Source organism: Buteo buteo, chromosome 27, assembly GCF_964188355.1.
Source record: "Buteo buteo chromosome 27, bButBut1.hap1.1, whole genome shotgun sequence".
NCBI lineage: Eukaryota > Metazoa > Chordata > Aves > Accipitriformes > Accipitridae > Buteo > Buteo buteo.
The window spans coordinates 4,034,974-4,058,988 of record NC_134197.1 but is presented as its reverse complement, the minus strand read 5'-3'; the positions used below and the strand labels follow the sequence as shown (position 1 = coordinate 4,058,988).

Here is a 24,015-nt window from a genome sequence, read left to right as displayed (position 1 = left end):
AAAGCCCCATCCTGGACCACGTGGGTCAGAGGGTGTTTTCGGGTGGGTGACCTTGGGGCGTCCCTGCGTCCTCCCCATGCGTTCTCCTCCACCACATGGTCCCGGTCCCTCCTGCATGCTCCCAAATCTGGATACGTACCAGGCTCCAGCCCCAGCCCCAAACCATCCCGGAGACAAACGCCAGCGATGGGGCTGCGGGCAGATGATGGCAGAGCCGAAATCAGTCGGCCACCCTCCTGCCTGCCCTGCATCCCAGTTGTGCCATTGCCTGGGCCTTCAGGGATGCAGGTTCCCATTGGGAATGGCAGATTCCCATCCGGCACGTGCCAAGAGGCTCGAGGGGAAGGCAGCAACCCTGTCCCAGTCCAGGGAGATTGCCCAGCTCCTAAAAAGCACCGTGGAAAGAAAGGGAAAAGGGAACCGAAAGAGCAAATGTCTTCAAGCGGATTTTATCACCAACCAGATGGAGATGAGCCGAGGGGCTCCCACACCTCAGGTAGCACCAGGGCAGTGCTCAGCACCATCCCTGGGGTATCACAGGCATGAATTATTTTAAAAGCCCTCTCATGGAGCAATTGCTGCCTATACCTTAGGGTTAGAGGCAGAAAGTGATGGATCTGGACCCTCTTCAGCCCCAGCTTGCCCACGGCAGAACTAATCCTGCGCCTCCCGCTTGCCCAGCTCCCATCAAGGTCTCTTTCCCAAATCCCATTACTCCCAAGGCGGGTTTTTCCCACGGAACTCCGCTCTCACCCAATGCAAACCCACCCCCCACCACCACCCAAGGAGCCGTGTCTCCCGCTCGAGGGAAATCGCATGTGTGGGCAGAGCCCGCGCCCGGGGAAATGTTTATCCTGAAGGCGCGACGTGCGGCAGGTTGGGAGCGATGGGGCTGCCAGCCGGAGCCGATGGAGCCGTGAACCGCGGGGAGAACGACGCCGAGCGCCTCGGCGTCGTTCTCCCCGCGGTTCAGGTCCCTTCCAGCAAGGGGAGATGGGATGTAAGCAAGGCTGAGCCATCAACCGCTCATCAGCATCCTCCACTAATTTTGGGGGGCTTTAAACCCACCGCTACTCCTGCTCCACCCAACCATCAGCAATTGCTCAACTCTCAGCGAAAAACACAACCCGTGTCCCGCCATCCCGCGCAATTTTCCTGGCTCCTCGGCCGCGCCGGGGTAAAGTTGCCATTTCCACCCTAGACGCGGCTGCTGTAAGGTGTCGGCAGAGCCCTAAACTTGACTTTTAACCCCAGGAGGAAGGAGATGGGGAGGAAGAACATGCCACGTTCGGGCAGAGATGCCCGCCTGGCTCTACTCACCCCACGATCGCAGCGAGATGCCGGCGGCCGAACGAACGAGTGAGAGGGCGGCAGGGACTTTGCCGGGCAGCACCCGCCGTCCTGGCTAATTGCTCCCGAGCTCAGATTACAGTTTCTCTTCTTCCCTACATGTACAGGAGCTGGCACCTCGGCTGCAGCCGTGGGGAGCCACCGCTAGCGAGGGGGACATCCACCGTCGGTGGCATTTCTAAGGGGTAGGGAGTGAAATTGCGGTTATGACAAGTAAGAGTGATAAGAAGCCCAAGATGCCTTGGTGGTCTCAGGGGACTGGAGTAGAAGCAGCTCGAAGGGGATTTCGGAGATTTTTGGGGATGGGAAGGACCAGCTGGAAGGATGCAACAAATTCAAACCTGGGAGATGGGACAGTGGGGCCAGGCAGTCAGTGGTTCAAGGCAAGTTCTTGGTTCTTTGGTCTTGCCATTCAATGGTGGCTGTGACCCAAAACTCATACTTAAGCCTTTCCGAGGGGAGAAAGAAAAATCCCCCTTCTTTTCTGTTGGGGGTGATAAACCCCCCCGGCACACACGTGATGCTGCCCGGCATCTTCAAGACAAAATAGGCCTTTGCACTGCTTTGCTGCTACTAGTTTTCCTCCAGCTCATGGCTCTGCCCACACCAGTTCAAGAGTTTCAGTGTCTTCTAAATCCTGCGAGGGTTGCCTTTAACGCTCTCATTCCTCGAGCTGAGCATGGTCGGAGGAGACCTCCTTCCCAAAGGATACAGGGTTTCTGGCCCTGCGTTTCTGCCCTTTCCACCCTGCCCTGACCTCACTGTGGAGCTGGACACCCCCAGATTGCAGACATGACCCCAAACCCAAGTAGCTGCAAGGGCGGCAAAGGCAGGGCAGGGTATTTTGGGGACCGTCTTTATCTGCTGTGGTGAAGATTTAGCACAGGCATTGCGTAACGCCGGGGGGGGCTCACTGCTCCCCGTCCCCTCTCGTTGCCAGGGATCAGCAGCTCAATTAATCCTCCCTCATTCCCTGCCCACGGGTACCAGCCCCGGCTGCCCTCTTAGCCCAGCCCCGGCATCAAGAAGTCAAATCTCTGCCCGACGTTGGCATCCACCGGGGCTGGCACCCCGCAAGCTGGGGATGAAGCCCTGGGGCCACCCCACCGCCACCAGTCAGGGCACCCACGTCGTTTGGGAAGCCCTGCTCAAATGGGGGTGGCCACGAAGGGACCCACTGGGCAGACGTGGAAGTCCCTAAAATAACTCCTTTCTCATTATTTCTGTGCCCCAGCCTCAGGTGCTGTTGTGCATCGCTTTGTGAAGGGGCTCGGCGGTTGCAGACCCTGTGAGCAGAGACTTTGGGCGTTTAAAAGGTCATCTTTAAACCGGCGAGGTTTGGCGCACACCCAGTTGTGTTCCTTCTCCGCTCCTTTGCACAGCCCAGGTACACCCACTAATGGGTGGCTCGCTCAGGCACATGCTGCAGGTTCACAAAAGCAATAAAGTAGAAGCCAGGAATCCCTTTTTTTTGGGGCCAGCCCTAAAAAACCAAACGCCACGTGTGTTCCTGGGCAACCCTACAATAAACAAGGCATTGGCGAGCCGGGCACTGCTGTGTGTGCACACATGGGTTGACAAGGAGCAGGGCACCGTTTCTCCAGCTAGCAACCCCAAAATGCTGTCGAGGAAAGATTTCAGGGGGCAAAGGCGGTGGCACGCTGCTGCCAGCCACAACAACCTACCAAACCCCTGGGGTCCCGATCCTGCCCGTCAGCATCCCTCGGAAGCGTAAAACCAGACATCACGCAGCATCCCGGCGTGGCCGTGGTGGCAACAGGGAGACACGGAGCAAAGGTGCCCTGCGGCTGGGACAGCAGCCAGGTCTGGTGGCACTGGGGAGGGTGGGACATGGTGACATGCCCCCGGTGAAGAGCCGCACGGAGAGTTACACAACGCCGCCCCGGCCGCCCTTGGCTGCGTGCGCCGTGCACGCTCCTATCGACACGGCCCCGGCCGCCCTCCAACATCCCCGCGGGGAGATAACTTTGCAAGTGGCGTAAATGCAAGCGCACGTGAGCTGGGGGGGGCCCTGCTCTGGTCTCCCCCCCAACATCTCCTGCCAGCGATGCTCGGGACTCACCAGCATCCCGCTGTCCCCTGGCTTGGCCGTGATGATGGGGGGGGGGGGTCGGGAGGGCTGTGACGGTGCTGTGCGGAGTAGGGGGCAACGGGGTGAGCACCCACCACCAGCAACCTGCTGTGAAAATGCGGTGGCTAAGGCACCACGTGGCCCCGACCCGGGGATTTTTAGGATGTGATGGACCTGCCAGAAGGATGCGGCAAATTCAAACCTGGGGGATGTGACACCGGATTGGGGCAAGGCAGTCGGTGGCCACAGGCAGGACCTTGGTTCTTTGAACTTGCCATTTAACGATGGCCGTCACCCAGAAAAGCACCTTCAAGTCTTTCCCAAGGGAAAAAAATCACCCTCCTTTTCTGTTGGAGGTGAAAAACACTTGCTGATCCCACCGATGCTCACACCAACAGCCAGGAGCCCTCCCCTTAGAGCGGCAGCAGGGTGCAGCGGGGCTGCTTTTGTCCACAGGGAGGGGGAAACTGAGGCACGGCGGCTGGATGGGCCCGACCGTGGGGACTGGCTGCAGCCCATGTCATCGCCTTCCCCCCAGCCTGGCCTGGCCCAAGTTCAAGGTATTTATAAAGCTGATAAGGGAGCAGAAAGAATTTTCCAAACGCCAAAGTTACGTAACCTCTCCTCGCCCTCCACGGACATCGTCTGTAATTATAGGCTTGGGGCAGGGGGGGGGCGAACCCTCCGTTCCAGGGCTGGGGGGGGACACACACCGCTGCTGGTGTCACCCCAAAGAGCTTCACCCTCCTCTCCCTCACCGCAGCTGGTCCCCAGGGCCAGGCACCAGCCCGTGCCACCACTGTGGCCCCGTGGGACCCCCATCCCTGAGACACCCTGGTGGCATCGTGACCGGGTCCGTCCCCCCCCCACCCTACCCTGTGTAGGGGACCCCAAGTTTTTTGGGCTGGGGTCTGGGTGGCTGATCCCCCCCAGGGGTGCACACACCCCTCCAGCCCATCCCGGCACGCGCTGGATGTCAAAGGAGATGGCAGCGGGAGCGTGGCTGACATTGCCATGGTGACTCTCAACCGCTGCTGCTGGGAGGACTCGTGCGGAGATGCTGCACCGGCACTTGCACCCAAAAAGCGCTGACCCCCCCTCCACCACCAACTGCGGGTACCCCCTGCCCTCTTCCAGCCCCATTTCCACCTCTTTTTGCCCCCATTAGACACACAGGCAGCTTCCAAAATCCTCCTCCATCACCTCGCAGCTGCCTCCAAGTCCACTAACCGTGCCTCAGTTTCCCCAGCCCCGTGCTTGCCACCCGGAGCCTGGGGGTGGGGGGGGGGGTGAGAGCTGGTGTCCCCTGGGATTTTTTTCTCTCACCCAACTTCGGCCAAGGCAGCGGAGTTGGAGGGATGGAGGGATGCTGAGCGAAGGCTCCGTCGCTGTGGCAACCCGCCGCGGCCGTCTCCAGGCGACCGCCCAGGGATGCTGCAGAACCGCTCTGGAGGCAGAGCCAGAGGGACCAGGGAGGCAGGGGGGGCCTTAAGGGGGGGGAGGTATCCATAGGGATGCCACCAGACACACACACTCCCCTACCAAAACCACAGCCCGGATGGTTGTAACAGGGTGTTAAAAAGATCCCAAAACCAGCCACCGGTTTGACTCCGGTAACCGGCTGAGCACTGACAAACTCGTGGCACCCCAGGCTGGCTGGCAGCGATAGCAGCGGGATGCTCCCAGGCGGATGCGGGGCCCCCTCCGTTTTCAGGGACACCTGCAGAGCTGTGGAAATAATTGCTGGTAATAAGCCCGTTAGCCTCTTAACCCTCATTAAGCAGCTTAGGGGGGACACGCGCCATTATACGCAAACCCAGAGGTGGAGGAGGCCCTTGTCAGGGCAAAGGGGTGTTACTGCTGGGGACGGGATTTCAGCGGGTGCTGTGGGGGTGTCACGGGGGGGAACGGCTCCATCCTTCCCCCCGGCAAGCTCCCCTCCTGCATCCAGCCCCCCCCGGTTGCTCTTTGCCAGCCGGTACCATCGGCAGCTCTCGGCGGCGCTGAGCAGCGGGCAGGGATGGTGATGATGGGCCCGTCACACCCGTGTGACGAGTGTGGGAGGTCTCAGCCGCAGTCACGCCGGCGGGGGGGGGGAGCGGGGTGGCTGACAACACGGGGCGACGGCCCGGCCAGCGCCCGACACCGCGGCTGGGGAATGGAGCGGGACGTTTCTAATCGCTCCAGTTGGAAAAAGTCCCATTTTTACATTTGCTAAATTAAAGGATGTCAGCATCTGATGCCAAGCCCAGGCTCCTCGGAAATTTAAACTAATGATAGCGAAGAAAATGAACTGAAACCAGAGCACAAGCGCTCCCATGTTAGCCAGCCGCACCAGCCCTGACGATGGCAGGGTTTAGATGGCAGCTTGCAAAGCACCAACCGTCACAAAGGTCTCAACTTTTTGCCCCAAAATGCAACCTTGCCCACTCTGCTTGGTCAGAAAGTGCATTGCTGGCACCCAGGCAAGCCGGGCTGGGGTCCCTAGCGAGATCCCCATCCTCCTCCAGCTTCCAAAAGGGCAAATATCTCCCTCTTTTTTGGATACAAACGCTCTAGGCAATGGGGTTTGATCAGCACGGGGTGGAAGTGGGGAGAGCAGAGTGGCGAGTGCGATGTCCAGATTTCTGCAGCTCTGACGATTCCTACAGCCGGCTCCGTCCAGCCTGGCCCCGCGCGGGTGGGCAGCGGGGTCCCCGCAGAGCACCGGGGCTGCCAGCTACCACACGGCCCCTTCGCTGCCCCTCTTCCCCATGGAAATACCTGGGCTCAGGCGAGGGCTTCGGTCCCCGGCGCTCTCCAGGCTCCGCTGGGGCGTTTTTGTGCTGCAGCTGAGCAAAACCACAGGGTGGTGTGGTTTTTTTTTTTTTTTCTTTTTATAATTTTCTCTGCAAGATAAAATTAAACAAACAAGCCCTTCTGGGAGCAGTGCGAGGAAGGGAGCCTGCTTTCCTACAGATGTGCGTGTCCTCAGCGATTACAACCACCGAATTAAGCTTTCCCTGTGGCTGGGACATTTGCATGATCCCCCTCCTCCGCCTCCTGCGGTTTCGCTGGTAGGAGACCGGCTCACTCTGCCTCTCCATGAGGTCATTACCTAAACACCTATTTTTCACAAAAGCATTGAGAACAGGGTTTTTTCCCTGACCTCACCACCTCGCCGTCAAATTAGAGTGGTCTCGAGTGCGAGGCTGGGAGCGCTCGGCAAAGCGGCACACGCCAGTGGAGAATAGAATAAATAGGATAGGACGGGATAGGATAGGATAGTATAGGATAGGATAGGATAGGACGGGATAGGATGCAGCCGGGCATCTCCTAGGGGATGGGGCTGCAGAGGAGGGGGAATGGTGTGGGTCTGGAGTGGAGAGGGGGCTCCCGGCCACCCTCCGAGCCCCCGCTGCAGCCCCCAAACCAAAGAGGAACGGCCGTGGCATGAGGACTTGCAAACACACCTAAACTTTCCAGCTTCATCTGATTCGGGAGCCAGCGCAGAAGCCGTTGCCATAGCTTTGCAGACCACCGGTGGGTTTTGTAGCGCAATCTGGACCACGGATCTATGCAAATCCCCAAGGCAGAAGTCTTTATGGAGGCATATGACAACCGAAAAAGAATAGCGCTCAGTGCTCTACTCCCACACGCCACCCCCCAACTTCACCATCATTTAAATCAGTCTTAAGTTGGAAGAATTCAAATCAACACTGTCGTCACAGAGCCAAGCAGAGAGGTGACACAACTTGGATGCTGCCAGGGAAATTGCCCCCCTGAGACTCCAAACCCATCAGCCCATCACTTTTTGAAGCCCCATCAAGGAAAACAAATGAACTGGCAACCCGCTGCCCCAGACCCTTCATCCCCTCCAGCCAGGGCTGCCGGAGAGTTTTCCAACCAGCCTTCCCCCTGGGATCAACGGGAGGGGGACCGTGGGGAGAAAAAAATATCCAAGACATGCTGCTGAGGCTGGAGAGCCACAGTTGGAAAAGAAATCAGAGCTTCCAAAGAGAGAGATGCCAAGGAGATACGTTGTTCCCAAGAGAAACAGGACATTCCTCTCCAAGGAGGAGGAAGGGAGGAGGAAGGCTCATACCACCTCTTTCAACGACCCGGCATAGGTGCTCAGGGGGGTCCGTGCACGGCAGCCTGCTCGGGCGGCTTGTCCCCGCTGTGCAATGCTGCAGACGCAGATGGCATCGCAGCTACCGACTTTTTTTGTTGTGTTTATTTTTTTACCCTAAAAGCATGTTTTCAATTTGGGGGAAAGGTTGCCTGGGTTCTGCCGGCAGCCAGGCAGATGCGGAGCTGCTCTCTGGACTCCCGGAGACCTCCCTGCCTTCCCTGCACCACGCGCCCAGACCCTCCGCTGTCTCAGACGCTGCGGCTTGACTCCTTGGGGCTTTTAAGGGAGTCACATAGGGAAGAAACTGGGGGGAAAAAATGATACTTTGCTATTGCCAGAAATGCCAAAATCAGGTCCCAGTCCAGTCCAGAGGGTGAAGAATCGGCAGTTTAGATTTTTCCTTGCAAAACATTCTTGGGTTGCGCAAGCAATGGGATGGAGCTGGAAGCAAGTGGGGAAGATCGTTTCAGTGCGCTCCTGGTTGCTCCCCTGAAACCGCCCAATTTGGCTAGTTCAGCATAATTTCTGCAGCAAATTGTTCCTGCAGGAAGTTTTATACCTGTGCCCCTGGGCAAAGTCCTGACAGCATCCTTCGGTGGGAACAAGCTACCTGCCTCCTCAAGGCAGCACCTGGGGAAGTAGGAGGGAGAGGAGGACGGGGGGCAGAGTTGGCCCAGCTATAAATAACGCCGTGGAAAGGAAACAGGAGAAAAAGCAGCAAACAGAAACCAAGAAATCCAGGGAGATGGGTTCAGCTACGGGCACTCGGTGCAAACAGCTCCTCATGCTCCGTGTGACCCTGTAGAACTGAGCACAAGAGAAAATGGGATCCATCACAGCTCAGCGGAGCAGGATCCAGCCCAGCCATCGCCTTTCTGTGAGCAGCACATCAAACTGACCCAGAGCCCTGGGCAGGGTGTGCAGCACACAATGCATAGTTCGTGGCAAGACCTCATCCGCTCTGCTTCATTAAAAAAGATGAAGGTGAGAAAGGGGAGAGTTAAATTAAGGACAGTTAAATTAAGGCGCCCGTCGGACCATGCCAACACAGCACTGGCCTAGCTCCTGGAGTCACCGGCACTGAACACCCGGCGATCCCATCCCCGAAAGCACCAGCAAGCTGTGAAATAGCCTGTGTTTAAGGCAATCATAATTTGCAATCTGTGATCCTGGAGAAAAAGGCAGAAAAAGCAACTTCTCGTTTTTACCAATAAAAGGGGAATTGCAGAGACTCAGCAAGCACAGTGGCCAGCGGGTCACAACCAGCAGTGCTGGAGTGATTCATCCTAAATAAACTAGATTTAGTCAAACTAGCCTAGAATAAGGCAGAGAAAACAGCCCAGAGTTTGCCCTGCTGATGCCTGCCAGGTATTAGTCCATGGAAGCGATGGGGCCAGCAGAGAGGAAACAGAGCAGGATCATCCCCCCCGCTGCTTTCCCTGCCGCCTCCAGAAAAATGAATGAAAAGCTTCAATCCCAGCTTCTGCATCTGGATACTGCACTGAAACGCATTAAAGAGGGTTTATTTTTTTCCTCTTGCCCTAGACAATCATCGGTTCCCGTCCCCAAAGGCTGCTGGAGGAGCTGGGGACCGGGCACCGCTCCGCAGCATCCACTGGACTAGTTTTCCCCAGAAAAAAAAAAAAAAAAAAAGCCACTTCAGTTCTGCTTGTGTGTAACTTATTATTAAAGCTGAGCAAATAATTCAGGGCAAAAGCTCCAGGAACAACATTTTGCCTTTTCATTTTCCGCTCTCGAGCTGTCTGCAATTTTCCCAGTGCTCGGGGATGATTTAAAGACCTGTCTCCGGACGGGAGCGCCTTGCTGTGACGATGGCTGCGAGTGTTTGATGGCCCGTATTTCACGTGCGCAGATGAGGACACACCGGACACGGAAGAATGGATGAGTCTTTCCTGGTACCCTAATTAGACGAGCAGCATTTGCAAGTGGGTTTGGGGATTTTTTTTCTGTGTTCGAGACCTGCAAACACTTCGTGCCGAGTTAACGACCTCCTGTTCATTAGGCAAGGCTCGACGAGCGCTTTGCTTTATGGCTCATCATTTTTCCAGCCGACAGTACCAACCTGGACACAAGATGTCCATGGAGCACCTCATTCCCAGCCCCTCTTTGCACTCCAAAACATCACTAAGGACACGGGAAAGATGTGCGGAAGATGGGACCGTGGGCAGAGCCACGGGGCCGTCGGGCTCCGATGGCTCTGACCTTCCAGCGCCGCAGCCATCCCAGGCATTTGCTTCCTCATTAGCGGAAAGGGTAGGGAGAACGGATCAGCTCTGTGCAAACTCCCCGTGGTGCTCGCATGACGCAGGCTGGCAACGGCAGCTCGCCCCGATCCTCGGGCAAGCTCCAGCCAAAAAAAAAAAAAAAAAGCAAGGAGGGGAGAGCCACGCTCCCGGCTTGCGGTGTAAGGGGTGCCCAAATCTGAGGTTCCCATATCTGGAGTAAGAGGCTGGCCCCCCGCCGACCCCGTCCGTCTGTCCCTGGGAACCCCACGCTGGGGTAAAGCAAAGTCTGTCCCCGAGGCCGTACAACCTGCCTACTCTAAGAGATACCCTCGGCCCTTTTCCTGGGGGACAAGGGCTAGTGTCACCCGCTGCTGTGACCCCAGACTCTCAGCGGGGATGCTGAAGGGGCTGAGAAAGGGACCCCCCCCCCGGCCGGAGCCGGCATTGAGGGCAAACACGTCTCCTTCAGGGACCTTGCCCTGGAGAAAGAAATTGCTCCCGGGTTTGGGCAGGGCAGCCGCTGCTTCCCATTTTTTTTTGCTTTCAGGATGGAGCAAACCTGTGACATTAACCTCATGCTGTCGAGACCCCCCCAGAGCAGCTCATGCACGAGACAGAAGGAGCCATTGAATGGCCCCCAGCACCCAAAAGGGGCCGGGGCTGCTCTCGGGGCCATCCCAGGTGACCGAGCCTGGGGCTCCATTAGTCCCGGCTGGAAACCCCTCTCCAGCCCAACAGCTTTCTCCTCCCATTGCGTAATTGCACTTTGTCGAGCAAATCCAGCCGCTGGCGATGCATTTTCTCCAGCATCACTGCTCTCCCGCAACATTTTCCTTATTCACTCGCTCTGGACAGTCACCGAAGCACCCGGAGAGGGAAAGAGAGACAAACCCAATAGTCGTCCCACCCGTAAAGCAAAACCCAGGATGAAACAAAGGGGGAAAGAAAAGCAGAGAGTGGTGTCAGGTGCCTCTCCCCAATCCATTCCCTCCCAGTTTGCCTGTGGGGGTTTGACAAAAGTGCTTTTCGGCTGACAAAATGATTACAGGGTGCCGAGACAGTAAGTTGCACATGGATTTCTTTCCTGCATTTCAAGCAGGGCGAGGACACGGCTGCAAAAGCAGCTGCACTTCTGGAGGGGTCGCAGTGATGGGGAGAGGGGAGGTGGCAGGAGGGGGGATTTGGGGAGAGGAGGAAGGAGGGATATTTTTCTGCTCGACAAAAAAAACCAAGGAGAGAGCAGGTGGGAGCGTGCACGGGTGTGCGAAGCCAAAGGCAGAAGATGCTGCAGGTCCCTGTCGGAGCGGGGACAGGTTTGGGAGGATGCTGGTGCCGGTGTCTGGACCAGCCTGAAGCGGGAAGGGAAGAAGCTGGAGCCGCTGCCCGCCCCGAGCAGGGTCAGATCCTGTGGCCTTGCTACGAGGAGAGGTTTGAGCAGCGGCAGCGGCGCTGGGAGCGTGTGCGCAGCGTGCGTGCATCTCTCCGGTGGGAATACAGACCGAACGGGGCAGAGCGGGGTGCCCTGGGTGCGCTTGGACTCCTGGTGCCTGCAGGCAGTGGGTGCTGGGCAGGGGCGGGGGGAGGAGGAGAGGAGGATTTCAGCTCCAAACTCAATCTGTTGGAGAACTTGGCCTGCTCCCCGTCAAGCTGAAAATAGCACATATGTAAGGACGTGCACGCAGTGCTGGCTGTGTCCTCGCCGAGCGTTTCCTTCCTGCTGCGCTCCACGCAGCGCCCCGGCCCTCCGCCTGCCGCCTCCGGCCCCCCGCAGCCCCCACGTTCCCCCCCACGGGGACCAGGTCTAGGGCAAAGAGATTTTTTTTTTGGCTCCTTGGAGCATCCTTATTTCGGCAAAGCAGGGCCGGCGCAGAGATGCCGAGCTGGAGCCCGGTCCTTTCACCTTCAGCTGCTTTTTACTTTTACCACGAGGTCCGTCCGGCGGCGGCATCCCCGCCGTTATCATCTGGAGTGGGCGAGGATGAGTGCGGCTCACGGCGGGAGCCGAGCTTTATTAGAAACAAGCATCTGGCTCCAGCCCCCCCGGCAGCCACCGGCCCAGGCTCGGGCTCAGGATGAGGCCACGAACACATACGAATGGCCAGGCAGCTGCGGCAGCAGGCGGGGAACCTCCGCGAGTCCCCAATATTTCTCCAGATTTTATCTCCAAACCCATTACTGACGGTGGGAAAATAAAGATATTGTCCTCCTCTGCGGGGGCACGTGCTGCCCAGCCAGGGTCGAGCCCCAGCCCTCAGAGGAATGGTGAACTAGCAGAGCGTGCAGCAAGCTGGAGGATGGAGATAACCCTGGCAGCAACCAGGGCTGATTCCTGCAGCGCAGAAGGAAGAAAAGAGGCTGAGCTCCCCATGGACATTGGGCACGGGAATAATGGGAGAGTTTTGTGGGACATCGGCTGCAGTTCTGAGCAAAGCTTGTGCAAAGCCCCGCTTCTCTCCCATCCCTGCTTTGAATTCCCCCTAAAGAAATGTCCAGGGCAAGTACCCCAGGATGGAGGAAATATAGGATTTCTCCGAACGAGGCTTACAGGGTGGTAACTGGGGGATCTAGTAAGTGCAAAAAAGCAGATAACACCAGGGGCTGGGGAGGGACATACAGGCAACCTGCATGGTGCTTGGTGTACGGCAGAAGAGGATTGTTTTAAGCATGCAGGTTGCCTTGTGTTCAGTGTATTCAGGGTGCACTATATAGCCACTATAGGATGATTTCCTAACCGGAGGGAGCAAGCAGCCCTCCAGCCAGGCAGTCCGGTGTTTCAGGGCATGGTCCCACAGCAGCACCCAGCAGGAGAAGCGTCGCTTTGCGAAAACACATTTCTCACCCCAAATCTCTGCTCTGCTGGGATGTTGCTTTACGACGATGGCTGCAGAGCTCGGCTGGGGACAGCCGCTGGGCGCAGGGGGACATGGCTGGCTGCGCAGGAACCAAGCACAGCTCTAACTCACTCTTGCATCCGCAGAGCACCAAAAATGCACCTGAGCATCGCCAAACCCCCACTGCTTTCCAAAGGCCTCTGAGGAAGGGCATTAGCGAGCGTGTGGTATCAGGTCTCCTGAAACAAAGCCATTGTGGTTGAGGCAGGATCCTTATTAATTCTTTCCTCTCTTTAATTTCCATTTTTTCTCGGTTCCTTTTCCAATTCCCCAGGTAGCACTTGGGTAGGGCCCCCACCGCTGCCAGCCTGTGTCCCTGCGGCACGGTGCCACCGGCGTTATCGCTCCGGGACGCGGGGATGTGATGGGTGGTTGCATTTGGGGTCGATGGCGAGCTCAGAGGCATGGGGGGAGCACAGAGGGAAGGGAGCCCTGCATGGGGCAGAGACCCCCAGGTAGAGGGGAAAGGGAGGGTGGGGAGCACCAAAATAACACCCCGGGGCCGTCGGTGGCCAGGCAGTGAGACGGGGGGGGGGGGACATATACACGGCTGGGTCCTGGCCTCGTCCGCTCTCCAGCTGGGAGGATGGAGACAGGAAACTGCCACTTATTGAAAAGGCATCGTTTGGTGAAATATCCCAGCTTCTCCCCAAATGCTGCCCTTGGGGACAGACCGCAGGGAAAGGGGTGGGCCGGGACCCCCTCGACACCCATAAAACCCACCCCAGCGATCGCCTTTGTGCCTCCACCAGCAGCACCCACCTCAGCCACCCGTCGCCAATGGAATTCCCCTCCACCCTTGGGTCCCCCCATCGCCCTCATCCCCCAGGACCCTAAAAATCACTGTTTTCCCCATTACATCCCACATCCTTGCAGCCCTGAAGCCCTCTCCGGCACCAGCCCTGCAGCACCCATCGCTACTGATGCCATCGATGTGTCCCCGCACCCCAGGGGATGCCGACATGCTGCAGCCCCTACGCAGGGGACAGCGCATGGATGCTATACGGCCCCGGGGACTCCTGCGATGCCCACTCACCCGCCGTTACATAAACTGCCTGGAGCCGGGACTGTTTTCATTTGTTTTGCCTACAGTACTGTGCTCTTCAACTTTATTTGCATAACAAATAATTAATAATAATTAATGACTGGGAGAACGGTGCGGATTGCCAGATTTTGCTAATTAGCGAACAAGCGCCATTGCAAAAGCGAAGGCAGACGTCACACGGTCCCGTCTCCCCGCCGAGGGTGGGCTGTGGCCGGGGATGGTGGTCCTGTGGGACACGCGGCCGTTTTGAGGAGAAGGAGGAGGAGGAGGAGGCAGCACTGTGGGTGGTGGTGGGACGGGTCAGTGGTACTTGCAGGGTTTTGGCTGGTGCCCACATACGGGTGCCTCGACGCAGCCCCGCTCCGTGCCCACACACGTGGCACGGCACAGCATCCCATGCCCCGCTTTCTCCACACTCTTATTAGAGCCTGGGACAACACTACTTAATTTTCTGATGATGGCACCGCTCCATATAATTAATGAGAAAACCTGTACCAGCTCGTTAGAGAAAAGCCTTGGCTCCAGCAGTCCCACAGCCAAATCGTGCTGGGGACGCTCTTCCTCCGAGACCCCGTGTGGGTGGCACCCCCTCGGGGGGGGGGGGCTGAAAGCACCAGGGAGACCCGGCTGCGTCACCGACGCTGGAAAATATGGAGGAGCGAGGATGTGAGCTATGGGATGCCCTGGTCGGTGACACCTGGGGTATAGGGTGATGTGGCAGCCTCTGCCTGGACCTCACCTGCAGCTGTCTGGGGGCCTGGGAACACTGACCCTGAGAGGGAGGGGAAAGGGAAAAGGGAAAAGGGAAAGGGAAAGGGGAAAGAGAGAAAAGAGAGAAAGGAAAATGATGGAGAGGAGAGGAGAGGAGAGGAGAGGAGAGGAGAGGAGAGGAGAGGAGAGGAGAGGAGAGGAGAGGAGAGGAGAGGAGAGGAGAAAAAGGGAAGGGAAAGGAAGGGAAAGGAAGGGAAGGGAAGGGAAGGGAAGGGAAGGGAAGGGAAGGGAAGGGAAGGGAAGGGAAGGGAAGGGAAGGGAAGGGAAGGGAAGGGAAGGGAAGGGAAGGGAAGGGAAGGGAAGGGAAGGGAAGGGAAGGGAAGGGAAGGGAAGGGAAGGGAAGGGAAGGGAAGGGAAGGGAAGGGAAGGGAAGGGAAGGGAAGGGAAGGGAAGGGAAGGGAAGAGAAGAGAAGAGAAGAGAAGAGAAGAGAAGAGAAGAGAAGAGAAGAGAAGAGAAGAGAAGAGAAGAGAAGAGAAGAGAAGAGAAGAGAAGAGGAGAAGAGAGAAAGAGGAAAGGAAAGGAAAGGAAAGGAAAGGAAAGGAAAGGAAAGGAAAGGAAAGGAAAGGAAAGGAAAGGAAAGGAAAGGAAAGGAAAGGAAAGGAAAGGAAAGGAAAGGAAAGGAAAGGAAAGGAAAGGAAAGGAAAGGAAAGGAAAGGAAAGGAAAGGAAAGGAAAGGAAAGGAAAGGAAAGGAAAGGAAGGGAAAGGAAAGGAAAGGAATTAGACTCTCTCATCTTTGATCTGCTCAAGTGCTGACTGCTCTATCACACACAACTATGCACACAGGAGCGCTGACAGCAGCGGGGTGCTGCGGTGAGCGATGGATAAAACCCCCAGACCCGGCTGGCCAGAGCCAGCCCACAGGGAGCAGGGTGCTTTCCTCTCCAGGAGAAGAAGGGATGAAGAAGAGCAAACCCCTCTCCCTCTGTCCCCGTCACAAAGCTCTTTAGGTCCCACTCGCCCCCCTTAACCCTTGCAGCAGCCCGGACAAGCCCTCGGTGCTGGCAGAGCCCCAGTGCTGCTCAGCATCGCTCCCGCTGCAGCTCCAAACCAGCCCCTCACTTTACACCACCATTAAAGCAGAGCTGTGTGTAATTATGCTTCACTGGCTCTCTCCTCTATAACTGTAATTCCTTTGCTTCGCTAAATTGCTTCCCCTTCAGTACCACACATAATCCGTTGCACCGTAATTATACGGGAATTTTAATATCTGATGTATTTATAAGATGCACTTAATTCATCAGCCCCTTTAAGTACATTGTCATTACAGCCTTCAGCGCGGTAGGAAGGATGACTCGCTGTCAGATGGAGATTAGCTGGCCCCCGTGTGTAACGAGTTGGAGGGTGTTCTCAGCCCAGCAGAGAACCACGCTGCCAGATCCGGCCCTGGGGCATCCAAGGCTGGGGAGCAGGATCCCACTGCGCCGGGTGTCCCGGATCCCTAGGGGGGGATTGGCAGTGCCAGGGCTCCCCTGTGCCACTGCGGAGCTGAAGGGCAGCACGATCCAGAGCGGCACTCGACTCCCCCCTTTCCCAAACATCTGAATCACCCGGCAGGGCCAGATTTGGCATTTCAGAAAAGAAGGGCCTGATCCAGCACTGGCTGCCCAGCACTGGGGGAGGTTTATCCCTGCAGCCTGAGCACTTGGAGGAGGGGGGTGTCCCCAAAGGGCTCCCGAAGCAAGGGATCCGCATTTGGATCCCTCCAAACCCACGAAGAAAGTAGCTGCCACTGAAGGCTTATTTTTCCTGGCATTTGTTTCGGTGGCTCCTTTCCAGACGCGTCCTAAAAGGGAACCAAAGGCCTTTGAGCCTCTTGCAGCGAGCACAATGCAATGATTTTCCCAGCCCAGGCGGGAGGGATGAGCTCACTGGCGTCCTTGGTTCCCCCCAGCTTCAGGGTGCGGGATCCCTGTGCCGTGCACCGTGGGTGCCGGAGCTGGGTGTCTGGGGAGGGCAACGGGTTCAGCAGCATTCCGGGGGGGCAGCTGGGCTCTGTCCCACCGAGCCCCTGGGATAAATGCCAATTGAGCCTGGGAACGAGGGGCAAAGGGAGAGAGGGAGGGGGGGGGTCTCGGGGACTCGGTCCCTGTGGGATGTCCTGGCTCTCACTGGTGGGTGACACCACATTTTTCGTGTCGGGATCATACTGGGGTGTTTTTTTTTCCCGCAGCACTGCAGTGATGTCCGCGCTGCCCTGCCAGGAGTCCCTGCAGACGGGTGGCACCCACGGGTGGTGGCATCTGCCACCACTGAGGCCACCTCGGCACTGACCGTGAGGCACCACAGAGGAGCAGCCCAGCTCCCCATGGCACTGGGTGACCCCCCGCACCCTCGGGGTGAGACAGAGACCCACCGGGTCACCATCGGGGCAAGGTCCAGGACCCTGCGTGCCTCCAGGCACAAGCCCTTTTCCTACTCCAGCGAGCCTTGGCGGAGCAGGATCCCTGCCGGAGCGGAGCTGCAATGACATTTTGGCTGGTGGGAGATCTTCAACGAGTATCACCCCAAGCCCAGGGGCTGCTACCAGCACCCTGAGCCCACCCGCAGCCCTTAGGCTCCCGGTGGGTACCGACACCGGAGCAGCTCCCAGGTGCACCCCGGCATTCGGCAGCCGTCAGGCACGGTGATGCGCTGGCCCCCCACCAGACTGAGGTCTCTCCCCCCAGGCTCCTCGCTCCAGCACCCTTTGCTTCCCGGGGGACTCAAGCTGGGGGTGGGAAAGGTGCTACGGGAGGTTTGCTGTCCCCCCGTGTCACCGGGTCACGGCACAAGCAGCAAGCTCCAGAGCATCCCTGCGAGGATGCTGCACTGAGGGCCAGCAGGTCCCTGCGCCCACATGCCAGCCCTAAGGAGGGACACCAGCTCCGGGGATAGAGCTCAGGCTGGACTGGGGCATCTCCAGCCTGGGGGTATCCGAAGGGCTGGTAATGTCCCATCTCCTCCTCCCCATCCAGAAGGACCCTGGTACGTGCTCCCCACGGGAGGTCACAGCCTCCTGCCTCAGTTTCCCCACCTGCACAGTGGGGCTATGCTCTCTGAGGAGGGTAGAGATGAGAGCGTGGCTGGCAGAGGATGCCAGCAGGGTCTCTAACCTGACCCCTCGCTTAGGACCGGGACAGGGCTCTCAGCTCTCCCCTTCCCAGCCCTTCCTTCCGCAGTGTGCTGCCACCCAGGGAGGGGGGATTTTTGGCTCCCAAGGTCACCAGACAGACGGGGCTGGGGGCAAACACCCCAGCCCTCATGCCCACCTAACCCTACCAACCACCCCCTCCAGGTCCTGGCCACCTCCTTGGGGCCTGCCTATCCCCCAAAAATTGTCCCCCTACCCCCCCCTCTCCCAAAAAAAAAGCAAATATCCAGGGAGATGTGCTCCGCGCTGCAGCTCTGCCGGTGGCACTGGCGGCTGAGCAGAGCAGACTGCAGCACGGCCGTTACGTAAGCCCGAGCCGGGCTCCGGGGATGTAGGACACCGGGGTTATCCCCCAGCCCACCCGGGGGATGCCACCCCCAGCCCACCTCAGTCCCAGGGCTCGCGGAGCATGTGGGGGGACCCCCCAAGGATTCAGCCTACGCTGTAAGAGGTGTAGGGGGGGGGGTCTTGGGGTGGCTGTGGCCCTGCCGTGGGGCAACACGGTGGTGGCAGAGGGCAGCAGCAGGGGGGACGTAAACGGGCAGGAGGGTTGCGTCGCTGTGGGGCAGGGAGCGGGGCAGGCGGTGGGGTGGGATGGGGCTGGGAGGCGGCGGGTGCTGCGCCCACATCCCACTGAGTCCAGCTGGACCCACATCCCACTGAGTCCGGCGGCACCCACATCCCACTGAGTCCGTCTCCAGCCCTCAGCCACGACTTTATCGGGACTCACCCGTGCAAGCGAGGGTGCAGGGATGGAGCTGCGTGGCCGGGTTGCAACTCCCAGGTTGTGCCTCCCATGGGGCGACTGATGGAGCGGGATGAACGCAGCCGGGGCAAAGGATCCCGGCCTTTTTCCCAATCTGCATCCACCTGCTATGGCTACATCCCCATCCCCGCATCTCTAGAGGGTCAGCATCCCTGGGGACAGCCTTCCTGGGGTCAGCATCCTCGGCATTAGCAGCCCTGGGACAGCATCCCTGCGGTCAACCACCTTGGGATCTGCATTCCTGGGAAGAGCAGCCTTGGCACTAGCATCCCTAGGTCAGCATCCTTGAGGAGAGCATCCCTGGTGCCTCCAGCACAGGCTGGAAAGCCAGGATCAGGGCTTCCCGGAGCTGAAGGGGAGATCCATCCCCTGCGGGACAGCCCCGGCATCACCTGCCCCGCAGTCCTGCGGGGAAACGGAGGTGAGGGATGGCACAGCCGGCATCACCCACCCATGAAGCACCTGTGCCCCGCGCCGGTGGCACCGGGGATCCCCCAGGACCAAGCCCTACCCTGGCTAATGGACTGGTGGGGGCCTGGCAGCATCACCAACCGAGGTGCGGGATGGGGACAGGGATGGGGAACCCATGGCCCCCCCCAGCCACGTGGGTTCTTTCTGGCCTTCTGCCAGGTATAGTCTGGATCTGGCCATTTCTGTTTGGGGGTTGGGGAAAAAAAAAAGAAAAAAAAGCCCAGGCTAAGGCTCCTGGCAATAGGAGACACCAGAACAGGGAATTAATGTTAATTAATTCATAATGACGCTGAGATAGTGATACCAGATGCTTCAAAAGTCCAACGGGGGAATCTGAAAGAGCTTTGCAAAAAAAACTGTCGCCCACCGGCAGTCCTGCCTTGCTGCAAGCTGGGAACGAGGGAGTGAGCTGGGAACCAGCATCGAGCTGGGAACCAGGATCCAGCTGGCACCAAAGGATCGAGCTGGGACTGAAGGACCGAGCTAGAACAAGGGAACAAGCTAGGAACCAGCCAGGAACGGTGGAAGACGGTCACGTCCCAGTGAGGTGACAAGCCCACAGTCACCCAGAGGTGTGAGGAGCAGCACTGGGACCCCCCCCAGCCTCCTGCCACCCCACTCCCACCTTTCTGCCTCCCACCCCAACTCAGAAACTGGAGTGGAGCCGGGACCGTGCTCCGCTCCCCGGGGCGCAGGGGCTCTCTGAGCCCCTTAATGCTCATTTTTTCTCTCTTTTCCTCCATTTTGGGCATGCTGGGTGCAAGGCAGCCGGATGGGTGGGCACTGGGGCACCCGGGGACCCTCCGGTGGGATGGAGGGACAGGCTCATGATCTGGGACAGGGACACAGCTCCTTCACCAGCTGGTGAGGAGGACAATTCCCAGCTCCTGCAGCGAGTCGGCAGCACAAGGAACGGGTGCAACCTGGGCTCGTTTCTCCTTTCTCGTCCACGAAAGCCAGCCCTTGCCCTGCACTGTCGAACCCAAACGGGGCTGGGCTTTAGCCAAGGGGCGCAGAAGAGCCTAGAAAGGGACTTGAGCCCAGGTGCCACCTCCCCAGGGCTGCGGATTCCGGAGCAAATGCCGGGAAAGATGCTCCCATGAACTCTGCAGAAACCATGGACAAATCCCCGGGCTTGGAGCCGTTCCCCACCCTGGCCTTCCCGGCCGGTGGGGGAATTATGCTTCCCCCCCCCCCCAGTGATACAACAGCACCTGCAGCCAGAAGGGACCCCCAAAACGGGGGCTAAGGGAAGTGGCCGAGGCCGCACGGGGCCTGGCAGTGGCGGAGCGGGATGGCACGGCACGGTCGGGACACGGCGCTGCCATCGCGGCTTACATAAGGTGCCCACTCCGTGCCACGCACCCGAGCGGTGACGGGAAGGGGGGGACGCATCCGTCCCCCCAGCAATCCCTCGCGGTGTCGGCGCTCCCGCTCTTTCTAGAGACAGCATCCTCAAAACTGCCAACCCATCCTCTCTCCCACCCGCGCAGAGCTTGGGTGAGGCTCCCGTGTCTCTCAAGCCCGTTTACGCCCTAAAAACCTGACACCGATTGGGGAGAAAAACGCCGGGTTTCAGCTCGCCGTGCGGTTCCCCCGACAGCTCCTCCAAAGTTTATCTGCAGCGGGGAACGGTTCCCACCGCGTTTGCCGGTGAAGCTGCCCCTGCAGCCTCAGCCAGCCGACGGGGAGAGGGGGGGAACCCACGGAGAGCCGCAACCGTGCCCGGAGCATCGCGGAGCACCACGGCACTGTGCCGTACGGCCGGGGGAAACACCGTCATCCCACCCCGGCTGGTCCCGGGGGACTCGTCGTAACCCCCGGGGTCATTTCAGGGCTCAGAAAAAAATCCACCTTGACTTTGTAGGTAAAGCAACTCTTCTGGGTAAAGAGCAGCAGAGGCGATACAGGATTTCAAAGTGTGTCGTAGATCAGAGGCAAGAAATAAAGTGGCCTTTAAGGTGGCTTCCCCAGCAAAGCCGGTGTTTTATTAAGGCTATCCGGCACGGATGGGAACGCTCGCTGTTATTCCAGGCCTGAAAGTAGCAGGCAAGGATTTCTAATTTTTTTTTATTTAGTCTTGTTTTCATTATTTTCTGGTGGCTTCGTTGCTTTGTGCTCACACAAAGGGAATTTCACCTGCTGTTCAGAACAAAAGGCCCCGGAAAGTTTTGCGGGGAAGGGGACGAGGGGAAGGAGCTTTATAGAAGCAAAACGAGTTGTTGCAGGGTTTGGTTTTTTTCGCAGTGAGCTGTAAAACATCCCCAGCTCTTTGGTGCCTGTAGGAGACCTGGCACCGGCATGCGAGTCCCCTGTCCCCACTGGTGTCACCCCTGGGCTGGGAGCAGGGAGGTCTCACAGCCCTTATGAGATCGGGATTGATCCGGGGTGCAGAGGGGGCCGTGGGAAGGCAACGGGATCGCTTCCCGTCCTTTTTGCATGCAAGCAAAGTCATCGCCACGCTTTCTAAGAACATGAAAGAAAAAAAATCCAGCCCTCGTTTGCCGACACCACTGCAAAACAGGTGGTTCAAAATCACAAGGGAGCGGGGGAGAAAAACCCCTATTTGGTGATTTTGTGCTCATATTCACTGAAAAACTGTCTGGGAACAAATGCTGCTAAATACACACCATTTTCCCTCTAACACTCTTTGCTCTATAATTAAGAGAGACTTCTAAAAATACAAATAGCCTCAAGCACCCAGAGAAGGCGTGCAGGTGCTGCTAACTGGAGGCACTTTAGCACAGCTCATTTTCTGGACAATTTTACTAGCCTGGCTCACGCTCCGCGCCGATACTATTACAGTGATGCAATTATGCTGCTGCTGTCGTTGTCGGCTTGCTTTGCTTTTTTTCCCCCTGCGCTTTGCAGTTTGCCTTCGAAGCACACACACGCACCCCCCCCCCCCCCAGCAGCTCCTGGATTCACCCCCGGCACGGGCAGGCGAGTCCAGGCAGCCGGGAATAAGAGGGTCACGCGAGCGTGCATCCACATGTGCGCACGTACATAGGGGCATAACCCGCACGGGCATTTCCAAAACCAGCCGGTGTGCAAAAGTTTTGGCTGAGAAAGCGAGCTGGCTGGGGGAAGCGAGCAGAAGCGAGCGGAGGCGAGCGGGAGCCCAGCGAGGCACCGGCACTCCCCGAAAGGCAGCAGCAAACCCTCATCATCGGCCACGGAGGGAGGGGGCCCGTGGCATTGGTACGGTGACGGCGGTCAGCTTTGCAAAATCCCCTTCCCAAACCTGGCATTTCGGGCACGGGGGCGAAAGGGGGTGGGGGGGAACTTCACCCGCGAGGCTGCCGCTGCGAAACTTCCCCGTCTTATTTCTCCATTAGGGCTGCAATAGGTGGAAGTGATTGACTCACTATGAGACTGCTGTTTTTGCCTCTGACTTGAGATTAAGACGGAGCTGGAGAAGCGGAGGAGCTGTCGCGCCGGCTCTCTGGCAGGCAGACGCCGGAGCCGTCACTTACCTCTCACTGCATCCAGCCCCCCCGGCCGTGGGGCTGCGGGTCCTGGAGAGTTAGCTGGCGGGGGACCCCAGATCCACTCGGGTTTCTCCCAGGACCGACGTTCGGCTGCTGCTTCTTAGGCACAGACCCAACCCCTCCATTCCAACCACAGGGGGGAAAAAAAAAAAATCTTCTTCCAAAAGAAAAAATTAAATAAAAACAAACAAAAAGAGGGAGATTAAAAAAAAAAAAAACCACCACGTTTTTTTCTTGGTTTGGTTCCCCCTGCCACCCCCTGGAGAAGAAAAAAAAAAAAAAAGATAAATCCCAACGACCAAGAGATCCAGACTCAGGTGAATTTAGCTTCAAACTCCCTCTGCGCTTTCAGAGCCTTCACCCTCAAATGGGCTCTGGAAGATGCTGGGGGACCCATCGTCGCCAAAGTGTCATCAAATATCCTTCGGGCTCAACTCCGCTCCTGCCCGGGGAGGGTGGACTTCTTCCCTGCTCGCTGCGTGCTGTGGAGTTGGCAGGGACCTGCCTGTTTCAGCCTCAGCGTGGAGGGTGGGTGGGTTGGTTGGTTGATGTGGGTTGGTTTTCTTTTTTTTTTTTTTTTTTCTCTCCGCTATTGGTTTTCTTGCTATCTGATCCTGAGCGAGCGCTGCAGCTCGCCGCTTCCCTGCTTTTTTTCCCCCCAGCTCCCAGCCTTTTGACAGGGAATGAAACACAGACACCCAGTGAGACAGGCTCCGGCTTCTACAAAGCTCCACTCCCTCCTACCGCCTTTGTCCGCGAACAGCAACTACTCCAACTCTGCCCGTAGACACAAGTGAACCTCTGCATCAGCACTTTCCTAATGGCTGCTTCGCCAGAGTCCTTCGGCCCTTCTTCTTCTTCTTCCTCGCTTCCTCTCCTCCACCTTGATGGCTTCCGCTTGCTTTTTCTAGCCCGGCCCTGGCTCCGACAGCCACAACCGCGATGAAGCAACAACCCTTTCCCGACGGATCCATCTCAGCTCCCCCGCGCCGGCTGCTGCGGTCGGGGGGTTGCGGCCCCGCAGTCCATCACCGTTCTTTCTGGGCGCCTTCCACGAAAAATCGATGGCGGGTACCGCGTCCCCGGAGGCTTCGCTCCGATTTCGGCTGGCTTAAGGGGCAGGGTCTGCGTGTGCGGAGAGGAGCCGGGGGCAGAGGGAGGGCTGGGAATTGAAGCCACTTCTTTTTATTGCAGGCGGGGATTTTTTTTTAATTTTTTTTTTTTTTTTTTTAAGATTGATTGGAGTCCAAGTTTATTTCTTGGTGGTGAGCATTATTTTAAGCCAGTTGGGAGGCTTTGGGTGTCTCCAGGTCACCCTGTCCTTATAACAGCCAGGCCTTTTTGGAGAGGGTCAAAGTGAAACCCTGCTCCGGCAGCCTTTTCCCCCCCCGCAGCAGAGGGATGCTGCAGTGGGCTCACAACCCTGGCTGGCTTCCAGCCAGAGGGAGATGCAAACCAGCCACCATCTGCAATTTCTGCTAGACTTCCTCCAAACTCAGTCGCCCGCAAGATCCCAGGGCTGCTGCCTGCTCCATTTTGGGGGATTCGCGGGCTTTGTTCAAAAAAAAAATCACAGCCGGGAGACCTCCAGCCTCGACAGCGATGCTCAACACCACTCAGCTTGGCTGTCACGCAGCCAGCAGGTC

The 24,015-nt window shown here is 58.0% G+C and overlaps 1 protein-coding gene across 1 annotated transcript in view; it reads right to left on the bottom strand.

Moving 5' to 3' along the window:
* LOC142045407 (ATP-sensitive inward rectifier potassium channel 12) overlaps positions 1–23,487 on the bottom strand; it is a 36,343-nt gene extending 12,856 nt beyond the window's left edge. Inside the window, exon 1 of the mRNA XM_075058912.1 lies at positions 22,355–23,487. The gene's annotated coding sequence lies outside the window, so the exon portion shown is untranslated. The remainder of the gene's footprint in view (positions 1–22,354) is intronic.
* Positions 23,488–24,015: the final 528 nt, after the last annotated feature.